The sequence below is a fragment of the Heterocephalus glaber genome, unplaced genomic scaffold (genome assembly GCF_053883595.1).
Source record: "Heterocephalus glaber isolate CG9 unplaced genomic scaffold, H.glaber_assembly_v1.0 deba00001460, whole genome shotgun sequence".
Lineage (NCBI taxonomy): Eukaryota > Metazoa > Chordata > Mammalia > Rodentia > Bathyergidae > Heterocephalus > Heterocephalus glaber.
This window is the reverse complement of record NW_028258307.1, coordinates 9,305,322-9,323,884: the sequence shown is the minus strand read 5'-3', so window position 1 is coordinate 9,323,884 and position 18,563 is coordinate 9,305,322. Positions and strand designations below refer to the sequence as shown.

General features: G+C 42.9%; 1 long non-coding RNA gene across 4 annotated transcripts in view; it reads right to left on the bottom strand.

Moving 5' to 3' along the window:
* The window catches only part of LOC101705899 (uncharacterized), a 46,318-nt gene that overhangs the window by 5,908 nt on the left and 21,847 nt on the right, over window positions 1–18,563 (bottom strand). Inside the window, exons 7-8 of one of the 4 annotated variants that reach the window (XR_015453388.1) lie at window positions 7,110–7,222; window positions 4,181–6,308 (exon numbers count right to left, since the gene is read on the bottom strand). The exons of 2 other annotated variants lie outside the window; for them this stretch is intronic. This is a non-coding gene — a long non-coding RNA (uncharacterized LOC101705899). Of the gene's footprint in view, window positions 1–4,180; window positions 6,309–7,109; window positions 7,223–11,712; window positions 16,577–18,563 lie in introns of those variants that run through there. One more of the 4 variants, XR_015453389.1, reaches the window with a different exon arrangement.

Here is an 18,563-nt window from a genome sequence, read left to right as displayed (position 1 = left end):
TAGGATGCAATACAATGTACAAAAATTAATTATATTTTTGTGTGCCAGTAAAACACACACACACAGACACTTGGAAGTACTATATCATTTACAATCTTTTTTAAAACGTACAATATATAGGTATAAATTTAGAAAATAATGTGTATTACTTGTATACTGAAAAGTTCAACATGGGATCACATCAAATGAAAAAGCTTCTGCTGATGGATGAAACCAAAGAAGAGCTAAATAGTGAACCATGAAGCACTCATGGATCAGAAAATCCCGTATGGTAAAGATATCAATTCTCTGCAAATTGATCAACAGGTTTAATGCAATACCTATTTAAACTCTAACAAGAGATTTTTATAATTGTAGAAAAGTATATATTCTCATTTATACTACACTTGTATGAATTTTTTGAAGAATATATAAAAAGGAGTAGTCTACTCAACTTCAAGGGTTATTATAATTGTAGTAAAAAGACTGTGGTAGTATGGATATGAATAAATGTCACAGAAGAGAGAATGCAGAAATAGACTGATATGCATAGAACCAAGTGGTCTTTATGAAGGTATAAAAGCCATCCAGTGGAGCAATGTTTGACTTTTCAGCAAATGGTGCTAGAACAATTGAACAACAATGGACAAAAGAAAAAAAAAGAATCTAGACCTAAGCCTTGTGTTTAATACACAAATTAATTCAAAATGGATCAAAATAGAACCATAATTTGGGGGAGAAAATAGAAACCTGGAACTGAGAGCAGGCCAAGAAAATATTAGATTTGGCACCAAATGTACAATGCATAAAAAGAAAAATTAATAACTTGGTCCTTACCAAAGAGCAAAACTTGCTCTGCAACAATCCCTATTAAGACCTGGGAAAGATATGCTATGGAGTGGGTAAAAATATTTGCAAACAACATATCTTACCATGAAATAAGGTCTAGATTATACAACAAACTCCAAAAATCAACAGCAAAAGAAATATCCCTACTAGAGAATGGGCAAAAGATACGAAGAGGTATTTCACCAAGGAGGGTGTACAGATGGCAAATAAATACATGGAAAGATGTGCAACATCACTAGCCATTAGGAAATGCAAATTAAAAACACAATGAGACATCACTATGTACCTATCATGATTGCTAAGGTGAAAAACAGAGACACCTCCAAGTATTGGCAGTGATGCCAAGAACCTGAGTCACTCACAAGTTGCTGATAAGAAGGTCAAATGAAAGGCACATCCACTCTAGAAAAATGGTTTGGCAGTTTCTTAAAATAAAAGTAAACATGCTACTGTCACTCCTAGACATTCATTTCAGAGAAATGAATACTTGTGTTGATACAAAAACCTATAGGGGAATGTTCATAGCAGCTGTCTTTATAACAGACAAAACTTGGAAACAACCAGCAAGTCTTTCAATAGGAAAATAGTTAAACAACTGTGGCTCATCCGCACTGTGGATAAAAAGGAACAAATTAATACAGCAGTAACCTGGATAAATCTCCAAAGGATTATGCTGAGTGTGGGGGGAAGAAAAGCCAAACTCAAAAGGTTACATATTATATGATTCCATTTATAGAGCATATATGAACAAATTTTATAGAAATGAGCAACAGAATATCATTTGGCAGGAATGGAGGGGGTACTAGAAGGGAGTATAGCTACATCAAGGTACATGGTGGATCTTTGCAGAGTTGCTAAGAGCTAAGTGCTTTGCATCTTGATACACCAAAATCACCAAAGTCTGGTACACCAGAGTCAGTTCCCTGGTTGCTGATATACTATACTTGTGCTCAAGGAAACTGGGTAGAGCTCTACAAGCGAATCTGATTATGATTATGGTTAGGAGTATGAGTATTAAGTACTGGAGAACGAACCCTGGATCTTCTTCACACTGAGCTACATCCTCAGCCTATTATTATTATTATTATTATTATTATTATTATTATTACTATTATCATTTTTTTGAGACAGGGTTTCACTAAGTCATTAAATTGCCCAAGGTTGGACTTGAAATTGCAATTCTCCTACCTCAGCCTCCTGAATGCTGGGACTACACAGACTGTGCTACCAGGCCTGGCTTCCTAATTATTGCTTGCAATAACGTGTAACCCCACAATAATCCCAAAATAATGGTAAGTTTGACTTAGAAAAACAAAATTGGTGTGGCCTGTTTGCCGTGATGGTCATTGAAAGCACCCAGCCTGGAGGATATGAGGAAAGGTATAGGATCCTTCTCTGCTTGTGACAGGCCATACCATCCTAATCAGATCGCTCACTTTCTGGACCTCAGCGTCCTTATGTGTTAAATGAGATGGTGGAGCTAGGTCATCTCCTCATGCTTTCCTATTTCTTGAAGACCTGTGTCAATGACTGAAAGGATAGACATTAATCTCAAAGTGGCCCTAAGTGCAAAGTGCCCTCTGGCATCTCCACACCTCCCTAGCAAAGCCATAAACACCTCAGAGAGTAAGAAAATAGGCCACCCATGACTGAGCTCCTAAATGGACCAGGTACAACCTTGGACTTGCCACACACATCACTCAGATCATTCAGCAACAATAGACTTGCAGGTAGTTTTATTACTATTTTCAGTGAGAAAACAGAGTCTTGAAGAGATTGTATTACTTTGCTCTGAATTTGTATCCATTGGTGTTTGCAAAGTATGGATTAAAAACACAACATGTCATTTGCCAGCAGAATGGCAAATTATTAAACCTCTTTAAGCCTCTGTTTCTTTGTTTGTAAAATAGGATGAAACAGTGTCTGTTCTCTTACGGAGATTAGTTGGATTATGCACATGGATCCTTAACACCAAATCTGGAATATGATGAGATCATCATCACCAACATCCCAGCTACCAACTGGCAGACAATTTCAACCTGGATGCTCTGATTTCAGTCCATGTTCTGGACCCTCACCCCTGCAAGCTGCAGGATTCTCTCTGGGCAACCCCATGAAACCTCTACTTGTAAAATGCACAAGGAGAAGGAAGAAAAGAACAACCTCCTCCAGGTATCTCAGTTCTCAGCAGCCGTCCCGACTCCTGGAAGTGGTGAGACCCCAAATCAGCAGTTCTGCATATTTCTTCACATTCTCTTCCTGAGATCCCTGCCCTCATCCCCACCAGGGACCACATACTCGTTTCATAGATGAAGGAGAAGGAAGGAGAAGTGGAGGGGCTGGTCAGAAATGAAACCCAGGCTAGAGTCCCCACTTCCTGTCTCCCTCTTCTCATCTGTGTCCCTGGAGCATCATGTGCCCCTGATACCCATGATGTGTAGGGGAATCTAGGAAAGAGGAAAATGGGTGGATGCCACTGCAGATGGAGACTGCTGAAAAAGTCATTGTTTTGGGTCCTGAATTAACAGAGAATGTTCATGGGTGGATGGAACAGGGAAAACAGCACAGGTATAGAGCAACTTGAGGAAAAGTTCAGAGTGACAGAGTAGGGAGGAGTATATTCTTCCAAAAGGATCCACAACCTGATCCTTGAGTTTGCTCCCTTCCTCCCATTCTGGACTCCCGACCTGGACAATTCTCTCTGTCAGCCTCCTCATGTGTAGACGGGGACACTGATATTCCTGGTGTGGCTCCCTCTGATGGTAGTGGGAAAGAGGAGGGTGATCAGATCTGGAGTTCTATTTGCAACTATAAATGGAGATCCAGGTAGAGTCCCTGGTAGCAGTGGGAAACAACAGGAGATAAAGTTGGGGGATCTTAGTGACCAGGGTGGAGTTACGATGGGACCCTCTAGGCACTGGGAGGGGAAAAGACTCTCTAGGCATGACCAGCTCAACTCATGCCAGTAAGGACAGCAGCATCAGATCACACATGATGAACTACAAGGTCATGGACAGGTTCTTCCAGCAAGCTGAGCAGTAGCATCTCTTCTGCTGCAGCCCTTGTGGAGTGCACAGCATGAACATCAGTCCCAGAGAAGCATTTGGGCCCCATACTCATGACTGTGAACCCCGCAAACCCTCCAAGGCTTCCCTTCTGCTCCTTCAAACAGGAATAAAAACACATGCCTTTGCAGTACATTCTAATGGACTCAGGGATTGCAAAGAGCTGTCCCAGGGGGAGAGATGGTTCTTCTGGGAGCAGAGACACCAGGGCCTTTGATGTCAGGTATCTGCTGGTGCTGGCCCTCTGGCACTTCTCCTGGGGCCCACACTCACCCAAGTCTCAAAGGGGATTAGGCTGCAGAAGAAGGCAGAGGACTGCTCAGGCTTAACTGAGCTCACAGGCTGGTACTCTCTCCCCATATCTTCTAATTAATAGTCAGGATTAACAGCTGCTGCTGCTGCTGGGCCTAAGCCATCTAATCACAACTGCACAGGCTTCTGGGTGCTCAGCATCTTCTGTGAGCTGCAGCTCCCCCAACCCTCGGAGAAATGCGTTCTGAAATTAAAAGAACACAAAAACAAGAAGAAATCCTCCCCTCCTCCTGAGGCCCAAAGCCTCCTGGGACTGAAATGGTGCCTGGCTTCCTCATGCCTGAGATGAAAGCAGAAGCTTCCATTTCACCAGAGCCCTTCCGGGTGGGAGTGTTTCTTGAAGCTGCATTGAGAAGGGACAGGGTGCCTGCCTGTCATGCCAGCCCCTAGGCAGGACACATCCGGAGACAGCAGACCACCGATATAATAACATTATTGTAATGGCTCCATTTGTAAAGTGTTTACTAGGTGCCAGGAATAACTCTTTATACACAAAATGCCTAATTTCATATACACAAAAAGCCTAGGCAATACATATGACAAATGCCCCCCATAGACCAGGAGCAGAGGGACAGGCATAGGGAGATTTCACCTGAGCAAAGTCACACAGGTGGTTAGTAACGGAGCTAAAGTTTGAACCCACGCATCCTAGAGTTCTCAACCAGTACCCCACTATGCTTCTGTAACAACGGAAGGTAGGACCCAAGATTCGTCTTTCAGCCTCCACTCCCCTTCTCAGGCAACCTCAGGGCACTCTACAAACCCTGGGCCTGAGGGACACATTCTTTTCAAAGCCTGGTAGGAAACTGTGCTGGCCACATAAGCAGAGTGTGGAGTCTGATGCAGGGCAACACTGCTTCTCTGAGAGCTGGGGTGCAGAAGACATGTGAAAGACCTGTCTGCCATAGGAAATCATGACCAGGGCCCCTGAGCAGGTTCCTGAACCTGTGCAAGCACCTAGAGATGCCCCACTATGGGCCTTGGCTGCTCTTCCCATGGTCCTGACCGCCATACTTTATAAACTCTGGGTTGTTCTGATGGAACTCCACCTTTCTTGATCCACCTGCCCTGCTTGGTCTCCTTTCTTGCATGTATGTTTCCTCCACCAACATATAAAGACCATTTCCCATAAACCAGACACTGTTAGGGCTGAAGGTAAAAGGATAACCCAGTTCTGGTCCTCAATTGATGGCCCAGCTGAAAGCTCCAATCATTCTCGCTTGTTTCTCCTCCTACCTGCTGTCTCTCAGAGCTTCCACTGTGGCCCTCTCAGTGGAGGGTTTCCAGTTTCTTGCTGGTGTTTTCCATTTTCCCAGTGGGAACAGTGTCCCCTGGGCCCTGTTCCATCCAACACCAGGTGCTTATACTGCTGAGTCACACTCATTGTACAGCCTGCTTACTGTTGGGTCAACCTGATAAGCTAATTGGAGCTAAGCTGTCAGCTGTCAATAGTGAATCCATAAAGTTGCTGAGAGCTGAAGAAAATACAGATGGATTTGATGTCAGATGGAAAAAGGTTTAGTAAAACTACTTATTAGCTCAGGTAGGCAGGCTCCACGAGGGTCCCATTGATTCCTGCCTTTTGTAGTCCCTTCCTCTGGAATGTGGACTGAACTCACTGATGCTTTCATGAATAAAATGCAGTAAAAATGATGGGCTGACCTTCCCAACACTAGGCTCCTTCTCTTCTATAGCCATCATCTTAGGAAAAGTAAAACCTATCATTGAAAGGCCCATGGGGTGAAGAACTGATATTCCTGGACCACAGTCAGGGAGGACCTAACATATAGGAATTTACAACTGCATCCTGCTCCTCCAGCCTGCCACGAGAGGACAGAACCCCTGGAAGACCCTGACCAGGTGACACTCAGCTAAGTTGAGCCCAGGTTCCTGCCCTCCCAAAACTGTGAGATAATAAATGTGTGGTTTTAAGCTGCTAGATTTAGATTGGTTCATTATGTGGCAATGATAACACGTTAGTTGAGTGATAGCAGGCAACTTTTTAAATCATTTTATTATAGAAAAACCTCAAACACATTAAAATTTGGGGAATACAGTGAACAATCCCTATCCACGGGTTCCTCATCCATGGAATCATCCAACCTGAGATCAAACATATTTGAAAAATAAAAAGAGCAATAAAAACAATATACTAAAAATAAAATATAGTATAACAACTATTGACACAAGTAGCCTAAATATGACTTAAAGTAATCTAGAAATTATAAATAATCTAGAAACGCAGCAGGATGTGACTAGATTATGTGCAAAGACTTGTTATACCATGTATTTAAGGGACTTGAGTATCTGTGTATTTGGAGATTTGAGAGGGTCCCTTATGTACTTGATCTTAGCCAAAAGGCCAAGAAACGATCAGGGGGTCCTTTATGATACTGAGTGATGAATATAGTATAAACTTTCATGTACCCATCACCCCAACAATTGTCTACATACAGCCAATCTTGTTTTAACTCCGTCCCCAGTGGCCAGGCTATTTAACCTTCCCTGGTCTCAATTTCCTCTTCTCTAAAATGATGTGATTTAAAACATTACCTATCAGTGATTACCTGAGCTAATGAATGTAAAGTGACTAGTGTGCTGGCACATACACAGCACGAGATCAATGAATGTCTGTCCCTGCCTTTTCTTCCTTCCGCATCTTCAATAACAGAATTTTCACTGACTTATTCTAAAGGTGTGACCCATTAGGGCATTTTAGATGAAGGTCAGTGTAGATGAGGTTACAATGACACAATGGCAAGGACCTGGCCCAAAGGCTTTTTGCAGAATTCTTATGCCTGCATCATCATGGAAATTAGCATATAAATATCCTTCCATTCTATCCTTCCATTCCTTAAGTCACAATATTTTCTGAATGCCTGTCTTGCCAGAACTACAACATACCAGAATGACCAGGAAGGGGTCCCTTGCCTTCAAGAATCCGAAGTTTTAGAAGGTAGATTCTCACTTCAGCAACCATGACACTTTCGTTGGTTTTTAGAGGCACACACAAGGACCTATGAGATCACCAAGTGCAAATGAGGGAAGAAGTCTTTCTTGATGCATTTGGATGGCATAAGGGAAGAGGTACATACAGACTTCAAGAGACAGTATTAGGAGGTAACAAAGCAGACAGAGGGTGTCCCAGGAGCCCTGCGTGTGCTGGGAGTGCGCACAGTGGATGACATTTCAGTGACATGCATGGGTGAGGTGAAGAGAAAGTAGAAACAGTAGGAAGACCACTCCATGGAGAGGTTTAAGGCTGAGGTCAAGATAGACTGAGAGGGGAAAGAGCATGGGATGCAGGATTCCTTGGGCATATGTGCAGATAGAGAAAGAGCCAAAAGAGAAAGAGCAAAATCAAAGGTGAATAAGAGAGGACATAATTGGTAGAGACAGTTCAGAAGACAATGTGACAAGTTGGGGTGAGGGATGAGGTACAGCAGAGAGCTATTCTTTTCTCTGAGGTTGGTAAAGGGATCACTGGCAATACTGATCTCGTTAGACTTTTGTGTCTAGAGGATTCTATTGAGGAGGCAAGTCATTCACTGAAAGTCAGGACAGGAGTGTGGATGTGTAGGGGAGAAGTGTTCTTCAGGGAAAGAGCACATGAGTCATATTATTAGGTCGCATCCCTCTGGGTCAGCTAGTTAGCTGGGCAGTGAGGGCAATGAGAAGGGTAATGAAAAGTGGCAGATTCAGTGGACAGGGCAAAGGGAAGATGTATGGACTGAATGTGTGCCCTGCAAAATTTCACACATTCTAGTTTTCAACAGCAAGGTGATGGCGTTTGGAACTGGGGCTCTTGGGAGGTAATAAATATTAAAAGAGTCTGAGAGTGGTGTCCCCATGGGTAAAATAGTGCCCTTCTAAAAGGCATGAGGGGACTTGCTGCCCCTTTTTACTTTCCACTGTATGTAAATACAATGAGATGTTATCAGTCTGCAAGGCCCACCACAACCCAACCATTTGCAAGAACCCTGATCCTGAAGCTTCCAGAAAGGTAAAATATAAATTTCTCTTGTTTATAAGCTACACAATTGTTGTAGTACCCAGAGCTGTGGCAGAAAACATATGTTTAGGGTGTGAGGCTTCCTCCTAGAATGGAAAAGTGATGGAATGGGCACTGTTGAGGGACAGGGGCCAAGAAAAGTACTAGGTTGAAAGGAGAAAGATGTCATGGACTGAATATTTGTCTCATCTCAAAATTTGTATGTTGAAGCCCCAGTCCTCAGTAGGACGGTATTTGGAGGTAGGGACTTTGGGAGTCATTGGGCAGTGAGGGGGGAACCTTCCTGAATTTTATCATGCCTTACAAAAGAGACCTTGGTGAGATACTTAATTTCTTCCACTATATAAGCGCAGAGCAAAAAAGGCAGTGATCTACAAAGGGGGATGAGCTCCTTCACAGGGAAAGAAATCAGCTGGCACATTGATGTTGGACTTCCCAGACGCCTGCATCATGAGGAACAAATCGTGTTGAATCTACTCAGTCTTGGTATTTCTTTTAGCAACCTCAAATGACAAGACAGATGGAATGAGTAGAAACAGAGAGGGGCTAAAGGCAAATTTTATTTTCCTACGGGAAGTTGATGTGAGACATACTCCAAGAGAGAGCAAAGATGTGGCCTTTCCTGGGGCTTGTGGCCCCCAGTGAGAACAACTCATCCCAGGTGGGGAATCACTGGCAATGAGGGAGGGGATGGGGTGCAGGTCTGGAGTGGCACAGTTCCAGCAGCTACCTCCCAGTGTGGAGAAAGAAGGTGCAGACTGCCTCCTACAATGCCTTTCCTGCAGCACTCAGGCACAGATGAGCCCAGGACGCGTTATAACTTTCAATCCTCTTTTTATGATGCTTGGAACTTGTCAACATCTGCTAGGCAGGGCTTTAATGCAAATGTGAGTTTGCTTTTATGGTTTCAATTAACCTAATAATAAAGCAGGGCAGGCAGGCTCCTGAAGAATCTTCCCCTCCCATCTACTTCCAGGCAAGCTTCCTTCCTTCCTCCCCCCAAATAAAAGACCATGATGGTCTCATCCTGCAGCTGGAAACCTTTGCCACATTAACCAGTCTCCTGTCCCCACAAATGAATTAACCACCTCCTACTGCACTATAATTGCGACTTTGAAGGAGACCCAACCTGGGAACTTGTATGACAGATGCTACGACAGCTTAGAGCCCACTCAGGCCAGCAAGTGCTTCCCTGAGCACAGTGTAAAGGGACGACCATGACCCTAAGAATGAAAGAGAGACACAGATTCACATCCCCATTTCATGTGGGGTCACCTTGGGCAGTTGTCTGAGCCTCACTTTTGTCACCTGTAGTAAGAGGGAAATTGCAGACACCTGGTGAGGATTAAGCATCTGACTTCCAATAAGCACCTTTCTGCTTTCAGTGAGAGCCAGGAGCAAGCTAGGCAGGCACATCTAAAATGACCAACCATCCCAGTTTGCCCAGGACTGAGAGTTTCTAGGAGTATAAAGCTTTCACTGCTAAAAACCTGGCAGATCCCAGGCAAACTATAAGAAATTGGTCACCCTTTATGTGTCTCCTCACTGTGGTCTCCTTAGGGGGCTTCACAGGGATCCCAGCATGGGATCCCAGTTCAAAATTCTATTTTCTTATTAGCTCATGACTTCCTTGGAAATTTCACAAAACTTTGGGTAGGAGACTATTGATAATATAATTATTATCATCAATTTCTCCCCAAATTATAATTTAAAGCGATGCTAAGATTCTTTATATTTCATTATCATATATACCAGGAGCTACAATTAACATTTGGAAAAATCTCTGCAATGTTATCAAGGCCACATAGCAATAAAATTAGAGGAGTCGCTGGTCTTGACCTAGTCATGTAATCAATCTTTCTATATTTCGTCAACTCTAAAATGGAGCTAAAATGGCTACATTGGTGAGAGTGAGAAATAATGCTTTTAAAAATGCCTAGTTTTTGTGGGCATTCATTAAATGGTGGCCTAGATCATTATTGTTTTTAACCTAGCAAAATTGCTATGTGTGTCTATAAAAAATATCTGACATTTGGCCTTAGGTACACCTGGTCTTTCTTTGGGATTGTATATCCTGGGATTTCTAGAGCTTGGCTGATTAGGTGGGAATCAGTCAGCATTTGTCAGGTAAAAAACAGCCTTTGATTATAATTTCCAAATGATCTTCACTTGAAGCACAGGTTAAATATATAATCTTTCTAAAAGCATTTACTCATTCATTCATTCGGTCTATGAGCACTTGACTGGACATTTTGTTCCTGATGTGGTTTTCTAAAGTTAGACATTCCTCCACTCATGCAGAATATGCTGGACTTTGGTTTTGAAGCCAAAATTACCTTTGGGTTCAGAAGTTCTTCTAACCAGACAAAGACAGAGTGCTTGGCAGAAGGGTGGGAGCGTTGTTTGGATCCAGGAGCAGAGATCAGCTGTGTTTTCAGCTCCCATTACTTTAGAAACAGAGCAGAAAGCCCACAATATCCCTAGGGGCCTACAAAAATGTTTTAATTCCTTTTAAAATGAGAATAAAAAATGAGTCCGGGGCCAGGGATTTAGCTCATTGGCATGGCCCCTGCCTTGCAAGAGCAAGGTCCTGAGCTCGGTCCCCAGTACCAAAAAAAAAAAAAGAATATAGTCCAACCTGGGTCATATTTGTCTTATCATATTTATAAAATATTGTATATATTTGTGTGGTGGTATGTAGATACACACATATAATTTATGTAGTTATGTATATTATTTCATTTTTTTTCTTAATGGAGGAAGAGGGTTTAAAGGCCAAACACTTTTTAAAACTCATAAAAGTCCATACAACCCTGATCTCTTGTACTTTGAACTACACTGTAGTTAGCAGAATGGTTATTTTCATGAGTGACTCATTAAAATCCCCAACACAAGGCATCCTCAATACGGAAGGGCATGGAGGCTGTAGAATAACTGGATGGATGGATGGATGGATGGACAGACTAGAGTGAATAAATATTAATGAAGGTGCAAATATGAATAACTTATCAGGACCAGAAGCCAAGGAAATTTAGTGCCCTACAAATTTAGAGAAGGGAAAAGTGACCTTGTTTTCTGACTAGGCTCAGGAGGAAATGATCCTATGGTTCTTACTTGATTCATCTATAATTCATCCTTCTTAACCAGACTCAGAGCCATTCTTTAAAAATCTTACTGTGGGGCCAGGGATTTAGCTCAGTGGTTCCAGCACCTGCCTTGCAAGTGCAAGGTCCTGAGTTCAATCCCTGGTACCAAAAAAAAAAAATCAAAAATCTTACTGTAAAGTTAGTATCTAAAGCAAGCATACAATGGGCTGGGGATTTAGCTCAGTGGTTCTGCCACCTGCTTTGCAAGCACAAGGTCCTGAGTTCAATTCCTGGCACCAAATAAATAAATAAATAAATAAATAAATAAAGCAACCTTACAAGTCTCATTCCCCATTTAACTGAACTGAGTGCATAACAGTCAATCAAGTGGAGAAAACTTATCCTAAGGCAAGTAAAGGCCAGACCCCAGCCCAGTGCCTCAAGATCAAGTACTGTCTTTCCACAGGTAGAGGTAAGGTTTTCTCTCCTAATGCTATACATCATTTCATTTGACTTAGACATGAGCCGGTTTCAACTCAGAAAGAAAGAAAAGCAATGATAACACGTAAACCCAAAATGATGCCACTGATGTGTTCTGACCCATATTTAAAAATTCATGGACTCTTGTTATAAAATAAGGTAGCTGAGAAATATGAATGAAAGCACCAAATTTCTAAGCACCAGTGGCACCAAGACCACTGACAGTGAGTCTGTCAGCAGAAAGAGAAGAGGGCCTTTTCATTCCTGTTTGGACATTTGGGGTTTCTCCCTCTACATCTTGGAGAGTCACTGAGCAACAGCTCTCTGCCTCACATGCCCTCTCCAGGTGTCTACCTGGGATCTCCCTAAATGCCAAGAGCCCCCTGGAATCTTGCTGGTTTAGCTCCCTCTACCTTCCATTCACACCTACCTCTTCCCACCACTTCCCCACTCCTTACCCCACTCCTGCTGTTACAAAGCATATTTAATAACACGTAGACACCCAGAATGCCATGGTGAGTAACGACAACATCTCTGATGGTAACTAGACATTGAAAGGGACACATTAAGACTAATGAATAAATGGGCCAATTTGCACTAAAACGCAATTGTAAATAAGCAACCTCAGAAGCGAGAAGGGCAGGGGCTGTTTGTTCTCATTCTAGTAAAGGCAGAGATAAATTGGGCACAAATCAAGATCCAATAGGTACTGCCAGTAAGAGATTAAGATCTATGAAAACTGGGAATACTTTAATGAGTTACGTTGAACAGACCAGGAGCTCCAGTAGCCTTTCTTATTCTGGGGTTTGTAGCGTCTGTGTCAGAAACGGGGTCTTGGGGAATGCTCAACTTTCCTTGTAGGAGCTCCTACTGGCCTAGAAACTCAGAGGCCAAATTTATAGTTTTCCTCTGTTGCAATGTGCAAAATCTTATGCACACCATTTTCTCTCCATGTGCCTCAGTTGTATTATCCCTACAGTGGAAGTAATTATGATCATGCTTCTTACCACAAGGGTTTACAAGGAGGATAAATGTGATAACATATGTGCAAACATCATCTACACAGGGGAAAAGGTCCTAGGATTTATGAGACTGTTCAAATATGATCCAGCCATGTGACCTTCTACAGGTTATTTATTTTATCTCTAGGGGCCTAAGGTTTCCTCATCTGTAAAATGAAGAACTTGGATTTGTCAGTGGTGCTCAAACCTGGCTGCACTCTGGAATCACTTGGGGAGCTTTGAAAAAATGGTGAGGTGTGGATGTCTTCTCCACCCAATTAAAGCAGAACCTCTTGGAAGGAGCAGACATCAGTCTACTTTAATGTTCCTAGGTGATCCTGTTATTCAGCCAGGGGTGTGAACTGCTGAACTAGATGATCTCTAAGGTTTCTTCCTTCTCACACTCTGTGACACTGGAATTTGTTTCATAATTGCTTGAGCTATATTGGCTTTGATCCAGAACCACATCCCCTAAATAATAATGGAAGGATGCAGAATGGCAAGCCAGGTGCCAGAACAGTGGATTCCATCTGGTTTAGAACCAGGGTCCCTATAGAAAGCTGGACATGAGAGTTGGCACACTTGCAGCAACGTTTTATCTTAAAAAATAGTTGGAATTTTCTACAAATGGAATGATACACCACATAGTTTTTTGAGATTGGTTTTACTGTCTTTGAGATCCAAGCCATTACGTATATCATTAGGAAGTTCCTTTTTATTGCTGCCTAGTATTCCATGATAGGGATATACAAAATTTGTTTAACCATTCATCCACTGAAAAAAATTTGAGTTGCTTCCAGTTTTTGACAATTAGGAAGAAAGCTGCTATGAACACTTATGCACAGGTGTTTGCATGAACATAAGTTTTGCTTTTGGCAGGATAAAGGCCCAAGAGTATACTTTATGAATCATATGATAAGTGGATATTTAGCTTTGTAAGAAACCACCAAATTAACTTCCAAATGGCCACTTTACATTTCCACCAGCAATGTGTGAGTGATCCAGTTTATTTGCCTTATTTTCAGCATTTAATATAATATAATGTAACAAAGTAGTCACCATTTAAAATATTTTAATTTTAATCATCCTGATAGGTGTGTAGTGATATTGTACTGTGTTTTTAGTTTGTATACATATTTTTTTTTTTGGTACCGGGGATCAAACTCTGGACCTTGCACTTGCGAGGCAGGCGGCAGAACCACTGAGCTAAATCCCCAACCCTCAAATTTAATTTTTTTGTCCCAGGATTTAATCTGTCTTATTGAATGTTACATGGACACTAAAAAATTATGTTCTACTGTTGGATAATGGTCTACATATGCCAATTAGACCTTGTTGAATGGCCACGCTGGTCATTACTTCCATACCCTTTCTGATTATCCCATTTAGTAGGTTCTATCAATTACTTAAAGTGAGGTGGTAAAGTACCCAGCTATAATTGTAAGATTGTCTGTTTTGCCTTTTTCAAGTTTTTGCTTCATAGATTGTGAGATTATGTTGTTTGAAATGTACAGATTTAAGATTTTGTGACTTTCTGGTGGACTGATCCTTTTATGACTATCTAATGTCCCTCTGTCTCGAGAATTTTATTTGCACTGAAGTTTGCTTTATCAGATATTGATTTACATATCACTGTACTTACATATTGGTGTATTTCCATAGCATATATATTTATATGCCACATTAACATATTAATTCATATAACATTCTCAATATGAGCTAATTATAAAGATTAGTAATAGGTAAGTGGTCTCCAGGGGTTAGAGAAGAGGAGGGAGGTAGCTGTGACTGTAACAGGATAGCAGGTAGATAGAACAGTTCTATATCTCAATTCTGGTGCTGATCACATAAATCTAAACATGTAGAATAATACATACTATAACTTCACAGAACTAAAAACACAGGAAGAAATGAGTTAACATAAAACCAGTGAATTTTGAGTAAGTTTATGGGGTGCATCATGTTAATTTCCTAATTTCAATATCATTACATAACTTTTGAGGCTGTTAACATTGGGAGAAACTGGATGAAGGGTACAAGGGGTTTTTCTGTGTTGTTTCTTACAGCTTTATGTCAGTCTATAATTATCTCAAAATTAAAAGTTGGAGAAATTGATAGGATTCATCTTGCTTTTGTATATCCTTGAAACTTTTCCATAGTAAAATGTTTTGAAAAATTGACCAGAAGTTTTCATAAATCCCATTACTCTACATGTTCCTATTTGTGATTTTTCCAGTGTTTGCTGTTATATACACTACGTGATGATATCTAGCCTATGACTCTGTTCCCCACCCCCTGCTGGAATCTTTGTCATTTTCCTTACTCCACCATAAAACCCTACTGAATCACACATTAAGCCTATAAGCGCCTCAGTCTGGGGCTGAGATTGGAAGGTGACTTCCACTGGGGCCCTCTACACGACCATCGCTCCCATTTGGAGTGGTCATCAAGTTTGTTTTCTTTTCCTGGGTTTGCCTCCCTTCTCTCACCAGTGCATGGTGATCGACTCTTGCTGTGCCAGGTAACTGTCACTCTGTGCTGTCCTGGGCCTGAGGTAGTTGCTGGTCATCCAGTCAGTCCAATTGCTATGGGCCTGTAGCTGCCCTGACCTGTCTATGAGGTGTTGGAGAAGGTAAGGAGAAGCTGCCAGAACTCTTTCTCTTTCTCTCTCTCTCTCTCTCTCTCTCTCTCTCTATCTATCTATCTATCTCTCTCTCTCCCTCTCTCCTCTTTCTGTATTTAGTATGAGGAGTAGGCAGTTGCTTCTCCTCACCTTCTCTATTTCTCCCTCTCCAACCCCTCCTAGAGAGGTCAGGGCAACCTGTACGACCATAGCAATTGGACTGATTGGATGGCCAGCAACTGCCCACTCCTCATACTTGGATTGGAAGAACAGCCACTCAGGGAACCCGTCAGTGTCCTTGCTGTGAAGCACTCCCAGCGTCTGAGGCCTCCCTGCTTGTTCTGCTGTTGGTTTACCCTCCAGCCAGCCTCCTCAATCTACTCCTGCTGTGTCCTGTGACTGTCAGCTCTGTGCTGTCCCATGCCTGAGGCTCATGGTCCTTCCTGTGGAGACATTCAGTCCTCATCCTTATCCTCTCAGATTTCTGAAGGCCTGGATTGGGCTCCTTCTCTCCAAGCTGGGAGTCTGCTCACATGGGCAAGCACTGTGACTGAACATACTGGCCACGTTCTATTTCAAATCCTGACTCCTCCACAGGCCTTTGGTGATTACAGGAGAGTTAGGTCACCTCTTTGGACCTGCTCCCCTCTCTGTCCCATGGGGCTAGTCATACTATCAATGTGACTATTACTGAGGAAATGCAGGTAAAGCACCTAACCCAGAGCTTTTCACCTAGTGAGTATTCAGCAAACACTGGCTGCATCATTTTCATTATCTTGATTGACATGCAATAGAGAAACACCACCACTGCTCCCATGACCCATTCCTGCTGGGATGGTGATGGGACATGGCAGAGATGATGATCCACCTGTCATACAAGAGGTGGCCCCACACTGGGCCAGCCTCCCTAGTGAGGAAGGCATGGGCTCATCAGCCACTCCACCCATGCTGTGGTTTCTTGATTCCCCCCATGTCCCTGGCTGACTCAAATTACATTTAACCCAAAGGTGAGCCATCTGCCCCAGACCACTAAGAACTCCAAGTGCCTCTGTCCCCACCTCACCCAAAACACACACAGACACCAAGCTCTGCAGGATACTAGTAAGAAGATCTGATGAACACAAAGGATGGAAAATGGCACCATGAACTTCCAAGCCAGCTGATTCCTCCTGTGATGGCAAATAGAGGCCACAGATTTAAGGCAGAGATTATGTAGGCTAAAAAGATTCCCTAACACCTAATGTGAGTAGGGTGGGAATGGGGGGGGGCAAAGCTCACTCCCCCTGAGGCAAGGAGTTAGCAGGACTTTAGAATAGGTTAAGCCACTTGCTCAACTTCAAATAGCCAACAAACTGTAGAGACAGATCTGACCCAGATTATCTGACTCCAGAGTCCAAGTATACACCTGAGGTAGGGGGCTAATAGGTCTTTTGAAGTAGCCGCCTGGTAGGAAATAATCAGGTACCTACACTTCTGATGATAAAAGGGAGAAAGAAAACACAGTTAACCAAGGGAGCAAACCAATGCACTCCCTGAGGTAAGGATGCAGGATGCATGAGGACCCCATACAAGTAAAATGGAGAGCTGCGGTGACCATGGAGCAGCCAGCTTGGCCATCCTTTCTGAGGCTCTGTCTATGGACTACCCAGCTGTGTTTCTTTCCCATGATAAACTTTTTTAAAAAATTTAATTTTAATCTTAAAGCTGGCCCACATACGATTTCCATCTTAAGTGTGGCAAAGAATCCACTTTGGCAGGTGACACTGCATCAGGGTAAGCTTTCACAGAAGACAAATAATCAGAAAGGCAACTTCTCTTTTGGAAGGGATATGCTCAGAAACTACCCAGGGGAAGCTGGCTTTTGGGCAGTTAGCAATGCGTGGGCCCCTAGATGGCCCTCATACCATATTCAGAAGAGGAGTAGAAGAAGACTTACTGCTCCACCGTCTCCTTCCTCCATACAAAGTGGAGGTGATACCACAGGCTGACACCCCCCACCAAGAGCTGCTTCCTTGACAACCTCAGAGGCTGCCACCATCAGGGGAAGAATTACAGTCAGGCTTGTGTAGCCTTGAGCAGCGCGTAAAAAGGGAATCAGTACCACATTACAGGGAAATGAGTATTTGTTTTGAAATGTATTTAAAAGCTCTGGCTAGTTAATTATTTAAGGACCAGCGGGTATCTCAGCTACCATGGAAACCTCTGCTTTGTGATTCCTTCCTGGGCTCCTCAGTCACTTTCTTGCAACACACACACATGCACACTCACACACACAACGTTCATATACTCACATAGATACACACAATACTCACAAACACACCCTCACACAAATTCACATAGACACACAGAGCACTCTGTAATACAAACTACACACTCACAGAAGCGCATACATTCACACACTCATATACACACACTCACCTGTGCTTACACACATTTGCCCATTCCCACTCATACATTGCCACTCACACATATGCAAAAGCTTATGCAAAGTCAAACTCTTTCACACACATTCTCTCTCTCTCTCTCTCTCTCTCTCTCTCTCTCTCACACACACACACACACACACACACACACACACACACACGGCTCTGTCATAGCCCTCTGAAGTGGCTTGTTCTTCTGAAGGGCTCTGCTTTCCTGCTTTCACTGTGCTCCCAGGTGCTGCCTGTGTTCCAAGCGCCACAGGAGAGAAGAGGAATCCCATGACTTCAACAAAGTATCTTAAGAAGGTCATTTTTGTGAACAGAGCAGGGCACAAACCATAGCTCTTCCCAGACATTATTCTGGGGCCACTTTGAACAGGTGTGCCACCTAACGACTTTGCGATTCCATACCATGAAGCTCAGGGAACTGGACACAGGGTTGACTGGCATGGTGATGAACACCACTTTCTAGATGTGAGTACTAAGCAAGTCCCCTAACCTCTCTTAGCCCTCATTTCCTCATCTGTCAAATGAGTGGGGAACATCACCGCCAAAGCACCTTTTTATTTGGATGATCTCATTTTATCCTCTGAACTGGCCATGAGGTGAGTGTGCGAGCCATCTTCATTTAGCCCTGGTTCTGAAAGGATGCAGATCCCCAGCATCACACAAAGGAACCAGATACTTTCCTACTCCTCGGCCCTGCCTCCTTCCTGCCTGTGGGACCCAGAGG